The sequence below is a fragment of the Carlito syrichta genome, unplaced genomic scaffold, assembly GCF_000164805.1.
Source record: "Carlito syrichta isolate Samal-C Ts95f unplaced genomic scaffold, Tarsius_syrichta-2.0.1 Scaffold306975, whole genome shotgun sequence".
Lineage (NCBI taxonomy): Eukaryota > Metazoa > Chordata > Mammalia > Primates > Tarsiidae > Carlito > Carlito syrichta.
The window spans coordinates 590,190-611,954 of NW_007251071.1; positions in this window are offsets into that span (position 1 = coordinate 590,190).

The window sequence follows — 21,765 nt, forward strand, 5'->3', positions numbered from 1 at the left end:
CACTGCACTCCAGTCTGGGTGACAGAGTGAGACTCCAACTCAAATTAAAAAAAAAAAAAGATCTTCATGCCTCAGCCTCCCAAAGTTCTGAAAGTACAGGCATGAGCCATTGCGCACGGCCTCATTTTAGATGAAAACAATACAAAACAAAAACCTTTCCTTATAGATATCATCTTTAAACTTTAACCTTCTTTATTTAACTTTAAGCCATCTAAAACCTTGAAGCTACATTTCTTTAAATTTGTTTTTTTCTTGATGTCTTTAAGAAATGGATATGGTTGCTTATAAAAACCATCCTCCTTGTCCTTGGTTGATTTGTTTCAATTAAGACTATCATAATGGACCTTAAACATCCAATGCAATACTAGACGAAAATGACTGACAGTACTGGGAAACTATGGTGAGGGGAGGGAGATGGGATTAACAGTAGCAAATATCTGTCTGGGAACGGGGAAACACCCCATATCAACAGGGTGCCTGAATGAAATGCAATTGTATACCTAACCCTTAACTGTACCCCACAACTTCATAATAAAAAATAAATAAATAATTAAAAAAAAAAGACTATCATATATGAAGCAGATTATTGGTGCTTTCTCCTAACTTATGTTCCTCTTTCCCTTTCCTTTGGGTCTAAATACAGCCACTTCCAGCTCAACCTATAGAGTTAATACCTGATGGCCCCTAGGGATGGCTCTAGCTTTGCCAGGAAATACATAAAATAATGGTCTGCTTGATTCCAACAATCTGTTACTTCAATTCACCTTGCCTGCCTCCTGGAATTTTAGACTTTTTGCCTGAACATATTTTGACTTTTCCCTGATAAACTCTGAACACAATGTAGGTGTATGCTACTTGCCTTTATTGATGAATTTCTCTCTGATTTGACTTCAATAAGTGCCTAGCTTTCATTTATGTATACCAGCATTTGTCCATTTGTTTATTGATAGTCCAATTAATTAACTGATGCATTTAAGGCCATAACTCTGGGTGCTAATGAGAACTTCACAGTCTTCTCTCCCTTGGATAAATGGACAGTGAAAGAGGTGAATTCACATTTTGGATAATACATAGAACTTATAATTCAAACTGAATGAAGTCAAATGAAGAAACACAACTACTTAGTATCAACTAATGCTCATAGAAAAAAATCTACTGAGACTTTTCTGAAACATTCTTGGTCACTATGCAAAGCTAACATTAGAAAATAATGAAAAAGTTCATGAGATAAGATTGTAAGGACCATTTATTGCTTTTTTTTTTAAACAAACTTGCTTTGGCCTTTTATTCTAAGCTTGCAGAGCCCATTAGTAAAAGAAAAATATGAGGGATGAGCAGGAAGAAATCACATTAACCTTGATTTAATAGCTGCTCTGTTTTATTTAGGTTGATGGAATGAAAATGTTTGGAGGGGGAAGGAGAAGTGAGAGAGATGTGGGAAAACATGTCATTGGATCATGGTATATATCCAAGAATTCCATGGAAGCCAGGTTGTAATATGCAATATTAAAACCTCCGTCTAACTCAGTAATTCATAATCTTAGCTACACAACAATCACCTGGAGACATTTGAAACAGACTATTGCTGGATCTTATACCAACATTCTGATTTAATGGGTCAGAGCAGCTGCGTGGGAACCTGGATTTTTCAAAGCTCCCCTGTTGATTCTAATGTGCAGCCAAGTTTGAGAACCACTGAGCTATTGTTAGTCCAATCTCCCATGCAAAGCACTTCCCGTTCAGAGGGAAGGCCAGCTATTTAGGGAATTGTTCCAAGGAGCTGGGAGACAAGATTGTACCAAAAAGGCCAAATGTGGTCTTTTCTGGGAGAAATGAAAAGCTCACTCTTAAAAGATCAATTAAAATCTAAGTTGTAAAAGACATCCTCCAACTAAGTAGGAAAGAAACTACATAGTCAGTAGTCAGAAATAAATAAGAAAAAGTGTTTGTTAATAAGTATTGTTAGATAACAGTAACATAAACTGAGAAAACCTGCAAACTCCTATCAAGGTATTACATTAGTTTGCCCTTGTTCTGATAATATGAATTGTATTACTATAAATAGAAATCAAAGCTCAATGAAAATGCTTAATGTTAAGTAATAAAAAGTTTCATTAGTGGTTCTCTAATAATACCATGCGGCTTAGCATCTAGAAATCATGAGCCTCTTTATAAAATACCATGAAATATTGATAACAGTAAATATGTAGATACTAAATATGTACTTTTGCAATAAATAAAAAATAGTCTCTTCTAGACAAAAAATGCCTACATACAATTTATAGCAAGAGTCAAAGGTTAAACACTCTCACTAACCTAAATTTATCTTTGAGTTGTGTTAAAGTCATCATTATTTAAGGTTTAAAAAGCAGAATATCATGATTTTCCACAGAGAATCCAATATTCTTTGTGAGGCTAATTTGAGAATGACATCCTTTTATCAGTGAACAAAATGCATTAATTAGTACTCTACTCTTGCCATTTTGATGATTACATGGAGAAAGAACCACAAACAGGCTGCAAAGGAGGTAGGTAACTGTGGGACTTGCCTTGTAGCCCCCCCAGATTTTAAGCAGTAGATAATATTAAGTGATAATTTCACAAAGGAAACAAAAAAAAGAAAGAAAGAAAGAAAGAAAGAAAAGAAGAAAGAAAAATGTCTGTAAAACGATGCCCTTTAAAGCTGGCTAATAACAAAAACTCATTTCAAATGAGGGCTCTATTATACAATGTGTATCTCTCATGATGCATTTCTTGTACCTGTTGTATAAATGTCTTTGGTTTTATAGGAAATCACTTTCTATTACAAGTCTTTTTTTAACACAAAAATATGTGCTCTTGTTTAAATGGTCCAGTTCTTTTAGCTTTCTGTCATCTGAGTTAAAGTACCTTGGAATTTTTTTTCTAAAATATCTAAAATTTCCTAAGAAATAAAACTAAATTGAAAAAAAAAGAAACACAACTACTTTGCAGGTCAGATATATGTCAAAATTTTTAAAATATCTTACCAAAAATGTACCAAGAAAAAAATGCTATCCAGATAGATTTTTTAAATGTGATAAACAGATATTTTACCGCATGAAGGACTACAATGACCTCTGTTCTTATCTTCAAAATAAGTGGTTTTCTTCTGTAATAAAAGTCCACTTTCATTGGCAAGGTAAAATTCTTCTAATCTTAAACTTCGAGATGGGCTAGTCTTAAACCTTATTGGAGGAAAAGAATCTGATACATCATAACTTTGTCTCCTTGTCTATTTTCAAGTACAGTAAAAACCTCAATTAAAGTTAAAACAATAAATAGATTTTGTGTCATATTTCTAGAGACCCTAAATATCTCATAAGCTTTATGGCTCTGTCACTGATACCTGCAGATCTGATCATTAATTTTGATTTTTAGGCTTTTCAAATTCAGAGCAGAGAAAATGATTCTTATTATATATTATGTTTATTAAGTGGAGTACAAAATATCTTCTAAGACAAATTGTTAATGTTTGCATATGATATATCAAAAATGCCACAATTATTTCTGCTAAATTTATATTACATTAATAATTTATTCATCTAGCACTGTGAGAATAATGTGTTCTAGGTGAACATTCCAGATAGTTCAAACTTGCTATTAAGCATTCAGCTATAAAAGTCAAATCAGCCGGGCTCGGTGGCTCAGCCTGTAATCCCGTGCCTTTGGGAGGCTGAGGTGAGTGGATTGCCTGAGCCTGCGGGTTCGAGACCCGCCTGGGCAGCGAGACCTCATCTCTACAATAAATCAAAAAATCAGCCGGGCGTGGTAGTGCGTGCCTGTAATTCCAGCTACTCGGACGGCTGAGGCGGGAGGATCGCCGGAGCCCAGCGCCAGAGCCGCTCCCGGCCACTGCACTCCAGTCTGGGCGACCGAGTGAGACTCCAACTAAAAAAAAAAAAAGTCAAATCAAAACGAACAAAAAAAAACAACAAGAAAGTTTTAAGGCCGGGCTCAGTGGTTCAGCCTGTAATCTCACACTTTGGGAGGCTGAGGTGAGTGAATTGCCTGAACCCAGGGGTTCGAGGCCAACCCGGCCAATTTGGCAAGACCTCGGCTGTACAATAAATAGAAAATTAGCTGGGTCTGGTAGCATGCGCCTGTAGTTATGGCTACTTGGAAGGCTGAGGCGGAAAGATCACCGGACCCAGCAGGTTGATGCTGGGGTGGCCATGAGCGTGCTACTGCATTCCAGCCTGGGCAACAGAGTGAGACTCTTAAAAAAAAAAAAAGAATGTTTTAAAATGAAAATACCTTGAATGTAAAAGAGTGTATAATGTAACCTTTCCTCGGTATTTTAGGGTCCTCATGATGGATGTCAGGCAAAGTGAAATATTGAAATAAAATGATGTCTTCAGAGACCAGGAGATGTGTACAAATATTTGTGTGACACAAAGTGGCCCACAAAAAGACTCTTCTCTCTTAATACCTAAGTTTCTGTTTTTCTTATAAGCTTCTATTTCTAAACAGTTACTCCTAACCCTTTCTTTGGCAATGATTCAAGAATTACCTCTGCTTTACTTCTGGGTTTTTAGTTGTGCGCTAGGAAATGTGAGGTACAAAAAAGAGATCTTATGGTTTCGTCTCCTGCCCCAGATCTCTTCTGTTGGGAGATATAAGTCATCCATGATACTTCATAGAAACAGGTGCTTAAATGAACTAACTCACTGATCTTTGAAGGAAGTGGGGAGATGGAGTGCAAACGTACCTTGTGGAATTCACACTGTGCGAAACCTGCTGTTAGCATCTAAGCAAGTTCAACATGAATGGAGTCAAAGAACACTCTTTCAAATGTGGAAATACCCTGGAGACTTCTGACATACTTATGACTGTCTTTTTCCAAATTCCTTCCTTAAGAATCTTCTCTGAGTTAGATATTCAAGGCAAGGCAGTGATTCCAGAAGCAGAGTTGAAGGCAGTGTAAGGAAACTCTTCAAAAGACAATACCCTGCCATCCCAAGGTTCTTGCCAGCAGGGGAATTGCTGCTGAGGAAGAGCAGGTGACCCAGAATTCTAGATCCTGAATTTCCCTTCTCAGGCCTCCATCATGCTAATCTTGGAAAGGAACGGTTCCTCTCTGACTCTGGCCTAAGCTTCAGTAAAAATCGGGGACTTGAGTTCCACAGCACAACTGAGCCATTGCAGGGGCGTGCAGACTAATAGATATGACATTTTTCTGTCCATTTGTCTCACTTGACCTGGAACTTCTTGGAGGCAGAGACTATTTGTATTCCAAGCACACAGTGATAATGGTCTTCCCTCATCAAATGTTTGATAAAGAAGTAAGCTGCAGGAGATCCCTTCAGAAATCTTTTCTTTTTTGTTCATTTAAGCTCTGTATTTCAGATACAGGCATAAGGTGAGGCCACCTAGAATTAATCTGGTGCATCAATTTTGTTTTTAAAATGGTAGATTAAGATCAGAAATTCTTTGATATTCATGACAAGGGTCAGCACAAATATTTCAAAGTATACACATATACCTCTAATGAACTTTTGTTTTAGGTCATAACTTTTGTTTTAAGCACAACAGGGACAATATTGCAGAATTTTATATATGCTTAATATTATTTTAATCAATAAATCAAAATGAGGAATAAATGGAAGGATCTTTGCTTCATTTCATTCTGATGAATTTTCTATAAGTTTCACATCATATTCACCGGAGTTAATTCTCATTAGGTTTGAGAACAAATAGATACCATTGTTACATTTAAAGAGGTTACTGCTTGATTAAACTTTTTAGCTGGCTGATGAATTTTTAATACTTTTCACTACGATTAGTCCAAACTCCTTCCATTTAGAATAAGATTTGAGTCTAACACTAGAAAAGGGGAGGGAGGGGTCAAATTCCTGGTCTATTTGGATGCACAAAAAGTGCTTAGATAACCACGTAGGGGGGAAAAGTGGTTTAAGCTGTTTGCCATAAACTCTAAGATGTTTTAAGAGATGGTGATCACGATCACATGTCCTGGTGAAATGGAATTTTTTTTCGTAAGTTCCTTGAAGTTTCCTCCTGGTTATAATAACCTCATGACTTGGATGATCAGATTTTTATCACAAAATCATACAAAAGTCTATACATATTTCCACGTCTGCACTGATATGATATGGAGGCTGCCCTAGTGCTTGTCTGATAGTGGTTTAAAGTCATTTTGCAAATTCTTTCAAGGCTAGCTAACACTGCTTGTTCCTACCCATCCTTCCAAAAAACCTTTTAATCTACAATGGTTTCTCCCCTTTTTGCTGGCCTTTCTGCAGGTTGTTCTGGTACTTTACAGCATTGAGACAGTGCCAGTACAAATTTCATTTAAAAAAAAAATAAGGCCAGGTGAGTATTTGTATTTAATTCATTCCTGTAATTCCACCACTTTGGGAGACTGAAATAGGATTGCTTTAGCACAGGAGTTCAAGATCAGCCTGGGCAACAAAGCGAGAACTTGTTTCTACAAAAAAATAAAAATAAAAATAAATAGCCAGGTGTGGCCGGGCTCGGTGGCTCAGCCTGTAATCCTGTGCCTTGGGAGGCTGAAGTGAGTGGATTGCCTGAGCCCGCGGGTTCGAGACCCGCCTGGGCAGGCGAGACCTCATCTCTACGATAAACCAAAAAATTAGCCAAGCATGGTAGCGCGTGCCTGTAGTTCCAGCTACTTGGAAGGCTGAGGCGGAAGGATCTCCGGAGCCCAGCAGGTCGAGGCTGCAGTGGCCGGGAGCTGCCACTGCACTCTAGTCTGGGCGACAGAGTGAGACTCCAACTCAAAAAAAAAAAAAAAAAATTGCCAGGTGTGGTGGTATGGGCCTGTAGTCCCAGTTACTTGGGAGGCTCAAGTAGGAAGATCACCTGAGCCCAGGAAGTTAAGCTGTGGTAAGCCATGATTGTGCTACTGCACTCCAGCCTCAGCAACAGAGTGAGGCCCTGACTCTAAACAAACAAATAAAAATTAAGCTAAGCCTCGGTTATTTATAATTTTTAGCATAAATAAATTTTTTTCTTCTTTCCTTTTGTCTTTAAAAATGTTTCCCTGATGCCCTTTCTGATCTCATTAGTTCTTTGTCTTCCTCTTTGACCTAGCTTTTCCCACTATTATTATATTCGTCAAAGAAGAAGAGAGTCTAAGAGTTCAATGTAAGATCTTTCCACTTCTCTCTATACGCATATTTAAATGAATAAAAACTAGATCCTATAAATATACAAGTTGATAGGGTTAACTAGCCCTTTGGTTGTACTAAGTAACAGTCCACTTCTGTAAATGCAAGATTGTTAGATTTGTGTACTTAGAAAGCTTGTAAAATATTCTTTAAGTGTGAGTGGGGGAGAGGAAAAACGCAAAATTTGGAAACTTATTGTAGAACCAGCCTTTCGTGATTTTATAGTAGATGGATAAATTATTAACACATTTCATGGTGACTTTTTAAAAGCTAGCCTGTCCTAGGCACTTTGCATACATTATTTCATTTTTCATAACAATCTTATGATGAAGGTACTATAATTACCCACATTTCATAAATAAGAAAACTGAATCAGAAAGAGATTAAGTAATTTATTTGCCCAAAGTCTCACAGCTAGAAAACTCTAGAAGTGGAACGCAGTTCAAATCGGAGCAAATCCAGAGCTTATACTTTGTCCCATTAGGCCATATTGTTGATGTGCCGTAGTGTCTGATTCGCCTCTCATTGTGTCTCAGATGCCTGAAATTTTGCTAATTGGGATTTATTTCTTTTATGTTAAGGCATAGCCCTTAGTTAAAATACCAATACTCTGGGTAGGCCAACATGTTAAACTGCCTTAGTCATTAATGACATTTAGTGCAAGTTAATGCATCAGATTCTTTCTACTGTGATTAGTTTTAGCTAAAAAGTAGCAGGAAACTGGTAAAAGATAAACCATTCTCCACTAGGTTAAGCAAAGTTCTTTTTGCTCATGAGGGTTAGTGATAAGCAACAGGAATTTCCTATCTTGCTTGTTCTTGGATTAGATGTCATTTCTGTGATAAAATTTCATATGTATCCACCCAGAACTATTTGAATTAAATGCTTTGAAGTGTGTGAAGTCAGTGAAGAAGCCTTAATTTGAAGACTAATCATCATCTCAGGTGTTCATTTTTGCAGGAAGCTAAAACAAACAAACAAACAAACCAAACACTTCTTTTTTAGCTTATGTCTCATGAAAGTGGGATTTGAAAGGTAAGTTATCTGGTCAGGAGAAACTGATCAGGATGTTAGCTCACGGTACTAATTTCCAATCTGTCTTAAATTGGGATTCATGGTTTCTGTCTGTTCTCTTTGGGAGCAGTGTGTCAGTTATATCTGAGTAGATTTTCCTACAAAGTTTGATGACTTGAAGTCTTTTGGGAAGCTAAGAGATTTTTTTTTACTTTTTTTTTTTTTTTTTTTTTTTTGAGCTAGGGTCTCACTTTGTTGCCCAGGCTGGATGGTACCATCATGGCTCACTGCAGCCTTGACTTCCTGGGCTCAGGAGATCCTCCTGCTTCAGTCTCCCAAGTAGCTGGGACTACAGGCATGTGACACCATGCCCAGCCAATTAAAAAAATTTTTTTCTTTTATGGAAGCGAGGTCTCATTATGTTGCTCAGACTGGTCTTGAACTCCTGGGTTCAAGTGATCCTCCCACCTCAGCCTCCCAAAGTGTGGGGATTACAGGTGTGAGTCACTGGACTGATTTTACATATTATTTTAAATAACATTTTAAGGTGTTTCCACTGACTATTTTGTTAAAAGGTAGAAACATCAAGTGAAGGATGTAAACTAAAATGAAGTAAGTGAACCTGACAATTGGCAACATTGATTTCCTTACCAAGCAATGATGACCCCCAGCTCAGAGTGCTGATAAATGGCAACATCTGTGCCACTTGCCATCTCCTGTACCTACTTTACCAGGCCTGTCCCTGGCCATAGGTGTGGGCAAGTGACTAAAGGTGAGTGATTCACAGCACCTCTCCCTGCGTGGTTCCAGGTGGGTTAAGATTGCATCTGTTTAAGGACCATGACTGTCAGGCTGTATTATTTGGATCAATATACTTGCTCCCAACCCCTTTTTCAGTTGAATAAGAAACTTTTTTTCTTAAATTTAAATTCAAGGAATCTGACCAACGAGCTGAGCATTTCTGAGAGGTGTTATTAACTGGTCCGACCACTCCAGGCACTAAAATCCTGGCTGAGACATTCAGTCTCTGTACACCCAGGCCAGATGGTTATTGATAACAGTGCCTGAAAGGGTTTCATTTTACCTGGGACGTTGGAAGGCAACAAACGAATGAATTGAATTGGATAGAACCCAGACAGCTCGATGTCATTGAACATTTGAATTGACAGCTCATTCCTCTTGTTCTGATTCTAGGCTTACCAGTGTTCTCACAAATTGGTTTTTCACACAGTTCACATATGAGGTGGGGGTGGGAATGCTAGTGTCTGCTTTAGCTACAGTGTGTCTTTCCTTATAAATGAACCTGCTGACCTGCTGATTAGTTAACTTCATCTCTTGTAAACTTGGTTGTGGTGAGTCAGCCTCCCTGAGCCCAGTCAGCCTTGGACAGTGACAGGAATACATTTGCAAGTGTGCAAGTTGGTAGGTTGTCTTCTGGGCAATGATGAATTGGAATTAGTGTCACTCAGGTAATCAATCAGCTGTCCCTTCCCCAGGAGACTTCCAGAGGTGACTGCTCACCTCTGTTTAAAACTTTTATACCAACATCTTGGATCTCAGAATGATAATAATGTGTCTTTACTGATTCACGCCAGCAAGCATGTGTGACTCAATTAGCTTTTTGGGTAAGAAAACAATTGTCTTAGGCAAATTCCCTGTAAAGGTATAGTAAAAGGAAAAGGTAAACAAATGTTTTGACCCAAATTATACTGCATGATTGGCATAATTGTCTCAAGCAGATGCAACCTTAATTGCTGAGTCTTGATATTGTTCCATTTATAAAATGAAGAGAATAATAATTACCTAAACCTCTCATTATATCTAAAATTATTTTAGGCCATGTTGTGAGTAATTCCAGGAAGAAAAGCACCACATAGAAACAAAGTAGGAAAGCATGATTTCACAGATGCAACAAACAGTTTTTGAATACCACAATGTATTTATGTGTTCTGCAAGGTACTTTTGCCTGTTGTTTCACTTAGCCTAAGAATGACTCAGAGAAGCGGACACTACCCACATTTCGTCAATGAAGAAGCGAGAGGTAGTTTCTTAATTTTGGATAGTTGATTAAGATCAGGAGTAAAAAATGGTGAAACCAAATTTTAAACTCACATTCTCTACCTTCAGTTATGAATCACTTGGTTGGACACCATGCTGCTTTCTGATATATTTTATTTTGGAGTTATGAACAAAGTTTGAAAATAAGATACTGTGCTCACAATGGAAAATCCTCTATTTAGAAGTTGTTACATAAGGATCATTCTGTGGCTTTTTTTTCCCCTCTCTCTGGGCATTTATGAAATGTCAGAATCGTCAGAAATGGAAAAATCCATAGCTAGTTAAATTAAGATGGTAGATACTTTACTTTGAACTCAGTAGATAAAACTTGACTTTCTCTTGGCTGCCACTATGAATCAAAAGTAAGCTTTTGGTTCTGGTATTTCAATCCTACCTACAAGTCTATTGCTGACTGATTAGATTGATTTAATTTACTTCAATTTAAGGAATGTTTATTGAACAACTACTATGTGGCAGATACTCCCTTAAGGAGTATAGACCAGTTATTACATACAAGTAAATAAGCAGCTACAATATAGTCTAACAAATGCCATTAATTCTAGTGCTGTCAAGGTGAAACTAGAGAAATAACACTATGGTTTTGTGAAGATTTATTGGCCATTCCCATTGTTGGTAAACTCTTGGATCAGGAAAAATTATTCTAGTGAATGAAGCAGATGTTTGTCTCCAGCTGATGGCATTTTGTTGTTGTTTATAATATCCATACTTGTGCTCACTTCGGCAGCACATATACTAAAATTGGAATGATACAGAGAAGATTAGCATGGCCCCTGAGCAAGGATGACATGCAAATAATATCCATACTTTCTGTATTTTCTAAAATGAACCTATATTACTCCCACAATCTGAAAAAAATGATAAAGTAACTAGAAAAAAAAGCAAAATGGAGCACAATTTCCCCTGTCTTTGCCACACTGTCCATTACTTGAGTCTGACTTTGCCCTGTCCCTTTTCATTGGGTCAAACTGTACTGACTGAGTTCTCTGGGGAGATGGGAGTAGGGCAATTGTCACAATACATAAAAACCTGGCAGGTAAAGAATAAGGTGTCCAAACTCAACCTATGATTCATTTTCTTGTTTGTTTTTTTTTCTGTTGGGGTTAGGTAGAGAAAACTGAGGCCTAGTTATCATAATTATGACTGGGTCTTCAGGATGATAATTATCGCAATGATTCCATTCAGTTGATTCTGAGCCCTAATGAAGAATGGAAGTCAACCACATCAGATCTGGGTGGTTCAGCAGCTATGTAAATAGATGTGAACTCTATGATCAGGTGGTTCCCCCTGACCCCAAGAGTATCTTTTTCCTATATTGGCCTAATCAGATGTATCACTGAAAGAGAAAAAAAGGTCAAATCCCACTTGCATCTTCTTGAAGGATCAGAGATAGGACAAAACCAGGGGGTTGGAGCTATCAAGCTGCAAAGTGTTTCAGAACAGTCTACTTAGTCTCCTTAGGAACTGAGAAATCTTGGTGTTTCTGGAAGTCTTGATAGACAAACTATAAATGGGCAGTTTAGAGCAAGATAAATAAACACATGCTTTAGCAGCATAGATTTTAGGCTCTCAAGGAAAAGGACCTATTTTTACTTGATTCTAATTTCCTGAAAAGGGCCACCTTCATCTTAAGCATGGTCAAAATAGCCTTTGATAATTGGTCACATTGTGTTTATGCTATAAATTTTTGCATTTCCCCAGGAGAAGCTGAAAAGTATGTGTTTATAATGTTGTAGTTTGTGTTTACACTGGTGTAGCTCCCTGCTTTGTCTGTGGCTATTACTACTGGATAAATCTTCTTGACTCTGTAGAAACAATTGAAAAGTGTTATAGTGCCATAATTGCTGAAAGGACAATGTCATGATTGTTTTGAAAAAGGCCCTTGCCTTTAGGATGAAGATGAATTGTGACAGTCGAGGTTGAAAGAACCCTTATTTTTGTATTCTCTGTTTCTGGAAAAATAACATGCTGTAAACAGAATAGATACATTCTAATAGTTTTAGTGTTCTCTATGAAAACAGACGCTCTGTTGATTTTTTCTTTTTTAATTAAAAAACAAAATGTATTGCCTAGTGCACTTGGTAAATGTTCTATTAATATTTTCTGTTTGCTACTTTTCTCCCAACACACACAAACACACCACTTTGCCTACATCCATCAAAAATGGAGAGTAAAGGCCAGGAAATAAGGCATTTTTAAAGGAAATTGAGCAAATGTGTATGTGTGTGTGTGTATGTGCCACAAACATATCTCAATTTTTATCTTAATTTGTCCTTTACTTTCGCTCAATGTTATATTGAAAGGGGCATATATTTATTTTGTATTATTTTGGTCTTATGAAAGAATTTTTTGTAGAAAAAGACAAAGGTACAAAATGGACAATATATTGATTGCCCTTGTGAAGCAAATTGAAGGTTTCTGGGCAATGAGGTTGATGTATCATTCAATACGTATGATTGAGAGAAAAGTCTTGAGAATGCTCTCTCTTACAGGGCACAAGATAACACTCACATATTAGATTAATTCTCTAAGCTTTGATATTTAATAAAGGTGGATTTATTACAATACAAGCCTGGTTTCTTTCCTCTGAAATTTATGAATTTTCTATGAGGCACACAACAAGAGACTCTGAAGGCTATATCATGAACAAATCCCAGCCACTGGCCAATAGAGAGACAGCACTGATGAGAAGGCAGGAATGATAGAAGGGGTTAGAATAATCAGCTTTCTGTTCTAAAGCAGGCTCTAGCTGCTGTCACCACTGTGGTACATATTCTGGGGTAAAAATAATACGTGTGCTTATATTACTGTGTCTTAATATCAAAACTTAGCAGTGACTGAGACTGCAGATTATGGTTTCTTAAATAACAGATAAAACGGAGGATTCAATATACTTGACATGGAGTCAAACCTTCCACACCTCCTTTCAGAACCAGGATAGTCCAATTTAGTCCAGATTAGACCACTTGGAGAAGTTCTGAAAAAGCATAAAGGATTCATCTGATCCTTTGGCTTGCCTAAAATCAGTGGTGATTTTAGCTTAATAGAATTAATGGACAACAGAAACCAGAATTCCAGTTTTTCAGATGTGAATCAAAACTTGTTATGTGAAGTTCTCTACATGTGTTCTAGATACTATGCCATCCATTTTGTTAGACTGAGAGAGAATAAAGTTTAATACCTTTACTAACTAAAATGTGTTGAATTAGATAAGAACTACTTAGAGCTTTCCAAACATATATTGAAAATGATCTAAAGAATAAATTATTTTCACAGTTCAAATAGGTTGGCATTACTGATTATTTTATCTTACCCTCTATATTTTAAAAAATATCTTGTGATCTTTAACTACATAATGTAATCCAAAAGAAAAACAAAATACCTATCTATAGAAATCTGATGTAGGTCTTAATGTAATTTTGGTCTTTCTCCTTAGTCAAAGATTTCATGTTTTATTGCTTTAGCAGAAAAATGAAACTTTACTACAGGACCTCCATCTATATAATAGAAAGGTTTTATGAAAATTACCAAATAAAACCACCTTTAAAATGTAATTCAATCAACATTTGTTTAAATACCTAATGCAGGCCAGGCAATTTGGCAGGTATTGGAGATCTAAAAATTAAGGGAGACCGAAGTTCATAGTACTGCAAAGGTAGACAGGTGTTCCTTCAACAAATACAATTTGATAAATGCAATAACAATAGAATGTTTTTACAGTGGGAAAATATGAAAACAATGGGAACACAGATGAAAAGTCAGTCATTTTGAGGCAATATCTAATATATCACTGATATAGGTCCCACCTGAATGTTCAACTGGTTTGCTGTCAGGAAGTTCTCCTTAAATGTGATTATAAATCCCTTAGTAACTGGGTAGAGCATAGAAACTACAAATATGGCTGAACATCTACCGTAGGGGTCAAGCATTATCAAAGGAATAGGAATGAAATAGTTGGCCACCATTGTTGCTATCTCCATAATTGCACTTGCTTAGGGTTTGATATCTATCAGCTTTCCATTTCTCAATACTATACATACTAATATATCTTGGGGGATTATTTTCCTGAGACTGTTGGGTCATGCTCATGACAGAAGGGCTCAAACTAAAGTGTCCAACCATACAAATGGGCTCATTTATCATATGTAAGAATTAAAAGAGTTCTTTCATGTATGCTGTATGGTACCAGATTCTTTTCTTTGCTGCGATGAAAATCCTTTTTTATTGATATTTTTGTTGATGCTCTCTTCTACAGTCTCACACAACTTTACACATTTACGAAATTTTGCTGGTTCAGCCATCTTTTCCCATTTCATAAAAACTTTGAGTCACTCTCATTAATTTAATACTAAACAAAAAATAAATTTTGTCAATCCACGTGACATAAGTAAATATATTTTCAAATAAGAAATGTTAGATTGTAAAGTTTTGGAGAGAAGTTTTCTTTCTGTCACTGTTTTAAGTAAAAATTGTAAGAAATTTAAAAGATGAGCTATATAAATGCTGTATGTCAGACATATTAATAACACTAATTTTCCCAGTAGCTTTTATGATTTTCAGTTATCTTCTGAAGAAAAGGGTAGAACAGATTATTGATTAGATTAGTCAGAAAGTTAGCTTAGGGATGTGAGACTCTGCTGAGAGTAGCAGCAGTTATGAAGTTCTCTGTTGAACTCTCCCGTGCTCTGGGTGTTCCAGCCTCTGTGCTTAATCAAGAGTCAATGTCAGTCCGGCTCAGTGGCTCAGCCTGTAATCCCACGCTTTGGGAGGTTGAGGTGAGTGGATTGCCTGAGCCCACGGGTTCGAGACCCGCCTGGGCAACTTGTTGAGACCTCATCTCTACAATAAATCAAAAATTAGCCGGGTGTGGTAGGGTGTGCTGTAGTTTCAGCTACTTGGAAGGCTGAGGCGGAAGGATTGCCAGAGCCCAGCGGCCACTGCACTCCAGTCTGGGCGACAGAGTGAGACTCCAACTCAAAAAAAACCACAAAAAAACAAGAGTCAATGTCAATATTTAATGAATGAATGAATGAATGCATAAAAGCATAGTTTCCTTGTGGGATCATTTAGAAACCAGGGTCACTCCTAACATTTAGTAATACTTACTATGATGGCAAGAATATAGTAAACAAACTATCTAAGTTTGAGTTTTTGTTTAGTCTTGAGAGTATAGTAAGATAAATTTCTGTTTGAAAATCTGAAATCCAGGAGCAGTTATAAATATGTCTTTATTATCTAAAAATTATTTAATGACTTTAGTAGTAGTGATATAATCTTTTTTTCTTTGACATTAGGGCTTCAAGCTCTCCTAGCCTGGAGGGTGATATAATATTTTTAAAGTGTGCGCTTACATGTAGTTTAAAAAGTACAGATTTTTTTTTCCATGCATGTGCACTGGACTCTTGTGGGGCCCTTGTTAAGATGTGGACTCTGATTTAGCATGTGTGGGATGGGGGCTGAGATTCCGCTTTTCTACTAAACTCCTGGGTAATGCCCTTGCTGCGGGTCACCAGATGACATTTTGAGTTACAAGGCATTTTAGGGAAGAAAATAATTAAATATGGACCCTGCCTTCAGAGGATTTACAATTAACATAAGGAGATATATTCCTTTTCTTTTTTTTTTTTTTTTTTTGAGTTTGTGTCTCACTCAGTCGCCCAGGCTGGAGTGCAGTGGCACGTTCACCGCCACCCCAGCGTCGACCTGCTGGGCTCCAGCGATCCTTCCGCCCGGCTGGTTACCAGGGCTGACCTCGAACCTGCGTGATTAGACAATCCACTCGCCTGGGCCTCCCAAAGTGCTGGGATTACAGACTGAGCCATGGAGCCCGGCCAAAACTACAGATTATTAAAGAATTAATAAAGGAAGAGACTTTTTTGGGAAAAAATGACTAAAGGAAGGATTGACTAACAGAGAGGGAAAGTGAAACATTTCTTTCTCAAATGGGAAGGAGTAAATATTTGAGAATAAGGGAAAGTTAGGTACATAGAAACCTCCCAGATTTGGAAATATTTAGCCAAAAAAGTTCTGCCGTCTCTACTCAGTATAAAGATGTGTTTAGTTGGTTTGTTCTCTCTAGTTTGTGTGAGGAGAGGCGAGAGAGTCAGAGAGAATGGGATAGTACCAGAAAGACACTATTTGATTTATTAGCACAAATAACCTATTAGGCTAAATAGATGATCAGAAACTACAAGATCTTTTTGATGCCAAACTTCTGAATTCCCAACAACTTGGCTACAACTAAGAGGATTTTATGGAAGTGACTTTTCTAATCAAGTTAGGGGTGATGATGTCCATGATGCCTCCGATTGTGATGGCAGCAGTTATTGGTAATACAGAGGAAAGTCAAAACTTATCAAACCTTGCTCTGATTTGTAAAGGTGGGGTTTTCTAGGGTTGCAGTAGAGGGTTTGTGCAAGGGGTGGAGGCTGCAGTGAGCTGTGATCATGCCCACTGCATTCCAGTCTGGGCAACAGAGTGAGACCCTAACTAAAAAATAATAAAATAAGCCAGGCTCGGTGGCTCAGCCTGTAATCCTGCTCCTTGGGAGGCTGAGGTGAGTGGATTGCCTGAGCCTGCAGGTTCGAGACCCGCCTGGGTAACTAACTTGGCGAGACCTCATCTCTACAATAAATCAAAAATCAGCCGGGCGTGGTAGTGCGCGCCTGTAATTCCAGCTACTCGGAAGGCTGAGGCGGAAGGATCGCAGGACCCTGCAGGTCGAGGCTGCGGTGGCCAGGAGCGGCCACTGCACTCCAGTCTGGGCGACAGAGTGAGACTCCAACTCAAAATAATAATAATAATAATAATAATAATTAAAGTAAAAGTTATTTAAAGATCATGATCCCCTGAACCTAGCACAGTGCCTGGCACATTAGCATGTACCTTATATATATTTATTGATAAATAAGTGAATAGGTCATTCATAAGTAGTCGCTCTGTTTCTCTCTCTTATCTATAAATATCTATGGTCATCTATCTATTAATGTCTACTCATGCTAAAGGAATTTACAGTCTAAGAGGGAGCCTACCTAATAACAATAATGCAAGTTACTGAATAATAAGTACTACACTAGAACTGAGAAGAAGGAACTTGGTGAGTACACAGGGGAATTCGAATTCAGCATCCTGAAGTTTTGTGACAGAAATCACATGTGATCCAGGAGTTAAAGGACATGAGACTGTGAAGAAGAGCAGTCCAGGTGTGAACAGAGACTGAGAGGAGGGGAAAGGCATGGGTCCATGGGAGAAAAGAGAATGCACAACCACGCTAAAATATAGATCACATGGGCCAAAAACACAGGAGCCAGGAGCCAGGTGGGAGGAGAAGGTGAGAATGAGACAGTGGAGAACTTTGGATGCCCCGCTTCTGGGGCCTGGTCTCACTTTCTTCAAGAGTCTCTTGCCTCTAGTGCAGTGATCCTAGCACTCTTTGATTATATACACCGTAAGTCAACATTTCTAGAACATAAACTCACTATATAAATATGAATTTTTAAATTATATATTAATGTACACTACTATGTTTGTATATGAACTACATTGTCTAGAAAAGCCAAGTGAGGCTTTCCCATAATGAATAGTATTTGTAGGAATACAGCTAAAATCTAGTAAAAAATAAAATGGTATTCATACATTTTGGTTTAGGCTTTCCAATAAGTTTTCTGTAGAAGTTTATCCTACAGAGACCACTTTTGAAATGGGCAGAGTGATTTATTAGCTCATTTGAAAAATACTTCTTAAGAGCCTACTATTTTCCAGAAACTATGCTGGGCGCTGGAGATGTGATGGGGAGCAATGACAGAAAATTTCTTCACTTCTGAAGCCTAAAGGAATGCTGAAAGAGCCTCAAATAATCATACAAATACATGTAAAAATAGAGTTGGGTCATCTGATCGTGGAGAGATTTGCATACCATGCCATGAGGAAATGTACTAGGAAAGTGAATGTAAATTAGGAGTCAGGGAAGACATCTTGAGGAAGAGATGAAGAGCAGAAGTCTCAAGATTAAGCAGGAAAAAACAAATAAACAAAAAAAAAGACTGGGTGTGGTGGCTCATGCCTGTAGTCCCAGCACTTTGGGAGTCCAAGGTGGAAGGATCTTTTGGAACCAGGAATTTGAGACAAGCTTGGGCAACATAGCAAGATTCTGTCTCTTTGGAAAAAAAAAAAAGACTAAGTAAAAACAAGAATTCCTTGCTGCATTGTTTAATAAATAAAATGGAGAACAATCTAATTTCTCACAAGAATGATTAAATAAACCATCGTACAGTCATTCAGGGGAACACTATCTGGCTAGTAATAAGGAGGTACAACCTTGGAAACAAGTGTAATATGCATTGCTAAATTATATAACATTGTATTTTATGGAAAAAGGCTTCATATGTATAGAAAAAGGTTAGATATATATACACATCAATATATACTATATATTCATTAATATCATTATACTATATGTATATGAATGTACTATATAATGTACTATATATACACACAAATGCATTGAGGATTATGGTATATTTTCACTTTCTACTTTAAATGTTTCTGTAATATTTAAATTTTATGTAAGTTTATGTTATGCTTATAATCATTAAAAATAATGCAAGTCGTTTTAAAACTATGGTCTACATGTTAAATTGATATGAATATTGATTGAAGTGCCCATACACAGATACTTACATAATGCACAAACATGTTAAGTATAGATAATTCTGATATTGATGTATATAGTCACATCAAAGGATATTTCAAAAACTACGCTAAACCATGTATTCTGGGACTATTTAACATTACCATGAATGATTCTGAACGAATGGAACAAAAAGCATAATCTCTATGCAGACACTAAATTTCCATTCACTCTTTCTGGAAAAAGAGAGATTAGGTGATTTCTTGAGATCACCATCCTTTTCATCAGTTTCCTAAGGATAATAGTTCACAAAGCAAGACATTTTGTTTACGGGGTTAACAACACTCTATAGGTCCAGTGAACCATGGACCTTAGGAATTTTCCAGGCCTTCATACCTCAAAACTGCCAAGCATTTGTTAAAACTATCGTATAGCAGCCGGGCTCAGTGGCTCAGCCTGTAATCCCGTGCCTTTGGGAGGCTGAGGTGAGTGGATTGCCTGAGCCCGCGGGTTCGAGACCTGCCTGTGCAGCGAGACCTTATCTTTACAATAAATCAAAAAATCAGCTGGGTGTGGTAGCGCATGCCTGTAATTCCTGCTACTTGGAAGGCTGAGGCGGAAGGATTGCTGGAGCCCAGCAGGTCGAGGCTGTGGTGGCCGGAAGCGGCCACTGCACTCCAGTCTGGGCGACAGAGTGATACTCCAACTAAAAAAAAACCCCAAAAAACGATCGTATAGCATTGCTTGACCCAGTCTCAAATGTCCATGTGTATAGGAATCACTAGGAGTCTGTAAAATACATGAATTTTCAGTCTCCACTTTAGATCTGCGGAATCAGAATTTCTGGAGGAAGGCTTGGAATCTGCATTGTAACAAGATCTTGGAGATTTTTGTGCAAAGTAACCCAGACCCCACTTTGGGAAATACAATTTCCTTGGGATAAAACCAATCGAATTCTGCCTTGACAAAGACAGCATTGTTGGTTTGAAATGAGGAAAATGAAGAAACAAGAAATCCTCTTGTAAAAATTTTCTTTCTAATCGATTTAGATGAGTGGATTAAAGCAGAATGTAAAGCTTATTGGTAAAGATGCTTTTCCACTTTCCTTTTCCTCAGACTTGATGAAAGACAAGATATCTCAATAAGAGCCCACATTATTCATTGTTTTAACCCACATTATTCATTGTTTTCTTAGTGGACACTGGCTTATTAATTGGAAACAAGTGCCTTTGTCATTGGACATTGTCAGCACCCTTCATGTTCTTGGAACAGTTGCATGATTATGTCACAGAGAACCCATCTTAATGGGGGCAGTAATGAGGAGGGAAAGGGAGAATGCTACACTTTCTTGGTCCTGCACTGATGATTATCAATGGTGTAGCTACTATTATGACCATTTCATAGAGGGGACAACTGCAGCCCTCTTTCTGTAATTTAAATATCACATTCTCAGTCGGGCTCGGTGGCTCAGCCTGTAATCCCGCGCCTTTGGGAAGCTGAGGTGAGTGGATTGCCTGAGTCTGCGGGTTCAAGACCTGCCTGGGCAACTTGGCAAGACCTCATCTCTACAATAAATCAAAAAATTAGCCAGGCGTAGTAGCATGCACCTGTAGTTCCAGCTACTTGGAAGGCTGAGGTGGAAGGATTGCGGAGCCCAGCAGGTCAAGGCTGTGGTGGCCAGGAGTGGCCACTGCACTCCAGTCTGGGCGACAGAGACTCCAACTCAAAAAACAACAACAACAATAATAATATAATAAATAAATAAATATCACATTCTCTTAGAAAAACAATACTCATAATTAAAAAATTAAGCTGGGCTCAGTGGCTCAGCCTGTAATCCCGCGCTTTGGGAGGCTGAGGTGAGTGGATTGCCTGAGCCCGCAGGTTTGAGACCTGCCTGGGCAACTTGGTGAGACCTCATCTCTACAATAAATCAAAAAATTAGCCGGGCATAGTAGTGTGCACCTGTAGTTCCAGCTACTTGGAAGGCTGAGGCAGAAGGATCGCCAGAGCCCAGCAGGTCGAGGCTGTGGTGACCAGAAGCGGTCACTGCACTCCAATCTGGGCAACAGAGTGAGACTCCAATTCAAAAAAAAAAAAAAAAAAAACAAGAACACATTATTTGATAGTAAAATGATAAAAAATAGACAACTGCATATGTGATAATAGAAATATTATTTTGTTTCCTAATAAAAAATTACATGACAAAAATAAGTTGTATTGAATACAAAATCCTGCCATCTGAATTTCAGAGCATAGAATCAATTACCTCTTTCTCAACAAATACTCATCAAAGCAAAGGAAAACTTGCCATCTTTTTCAGAAGACCCTGATTTCCTATCATGATAAAAGCTTAACAGGTTTCAAGATAGAATAACATACATGATTGTTGTTTTCCTCCCTCCACAAATAATTAGTAAATATTTCCCTAGTAAATATTTCAAAATAGCATCGCTTATTTGTCCTGATTACAAAAGATGTAAATTTTTTTTTTAATTGTAGAAATTAGGTCTTGTCAAGTTGCCCACGTGGGTCTTGAACCCGTGGGCTCAGGCAATTCACTTGCTGCGGCCTCCCAAAGTGCTGGGATTACAGGCTGAGCCACCAAGCCTGGCCACAAAAGGGGGAATTTTTAAAAATTCAGAAATGTATACAAAAATGAAACAAATGTTATAATTAATGTCATTATCTAGAAATACAGTTAATAATTTGGTACATTTTCTTCAATTTTTTAAACTTAGTATGCATGAAATTATTTATATTTTGGACCACAAAATATACACAATTATATATATTTAAGATTATATTTTTTGCTATTTTCACTTATAATGCCAGAAGCATTTTTTTTTTTTTTTTTTTGAGTCGGAGTCTCACTCT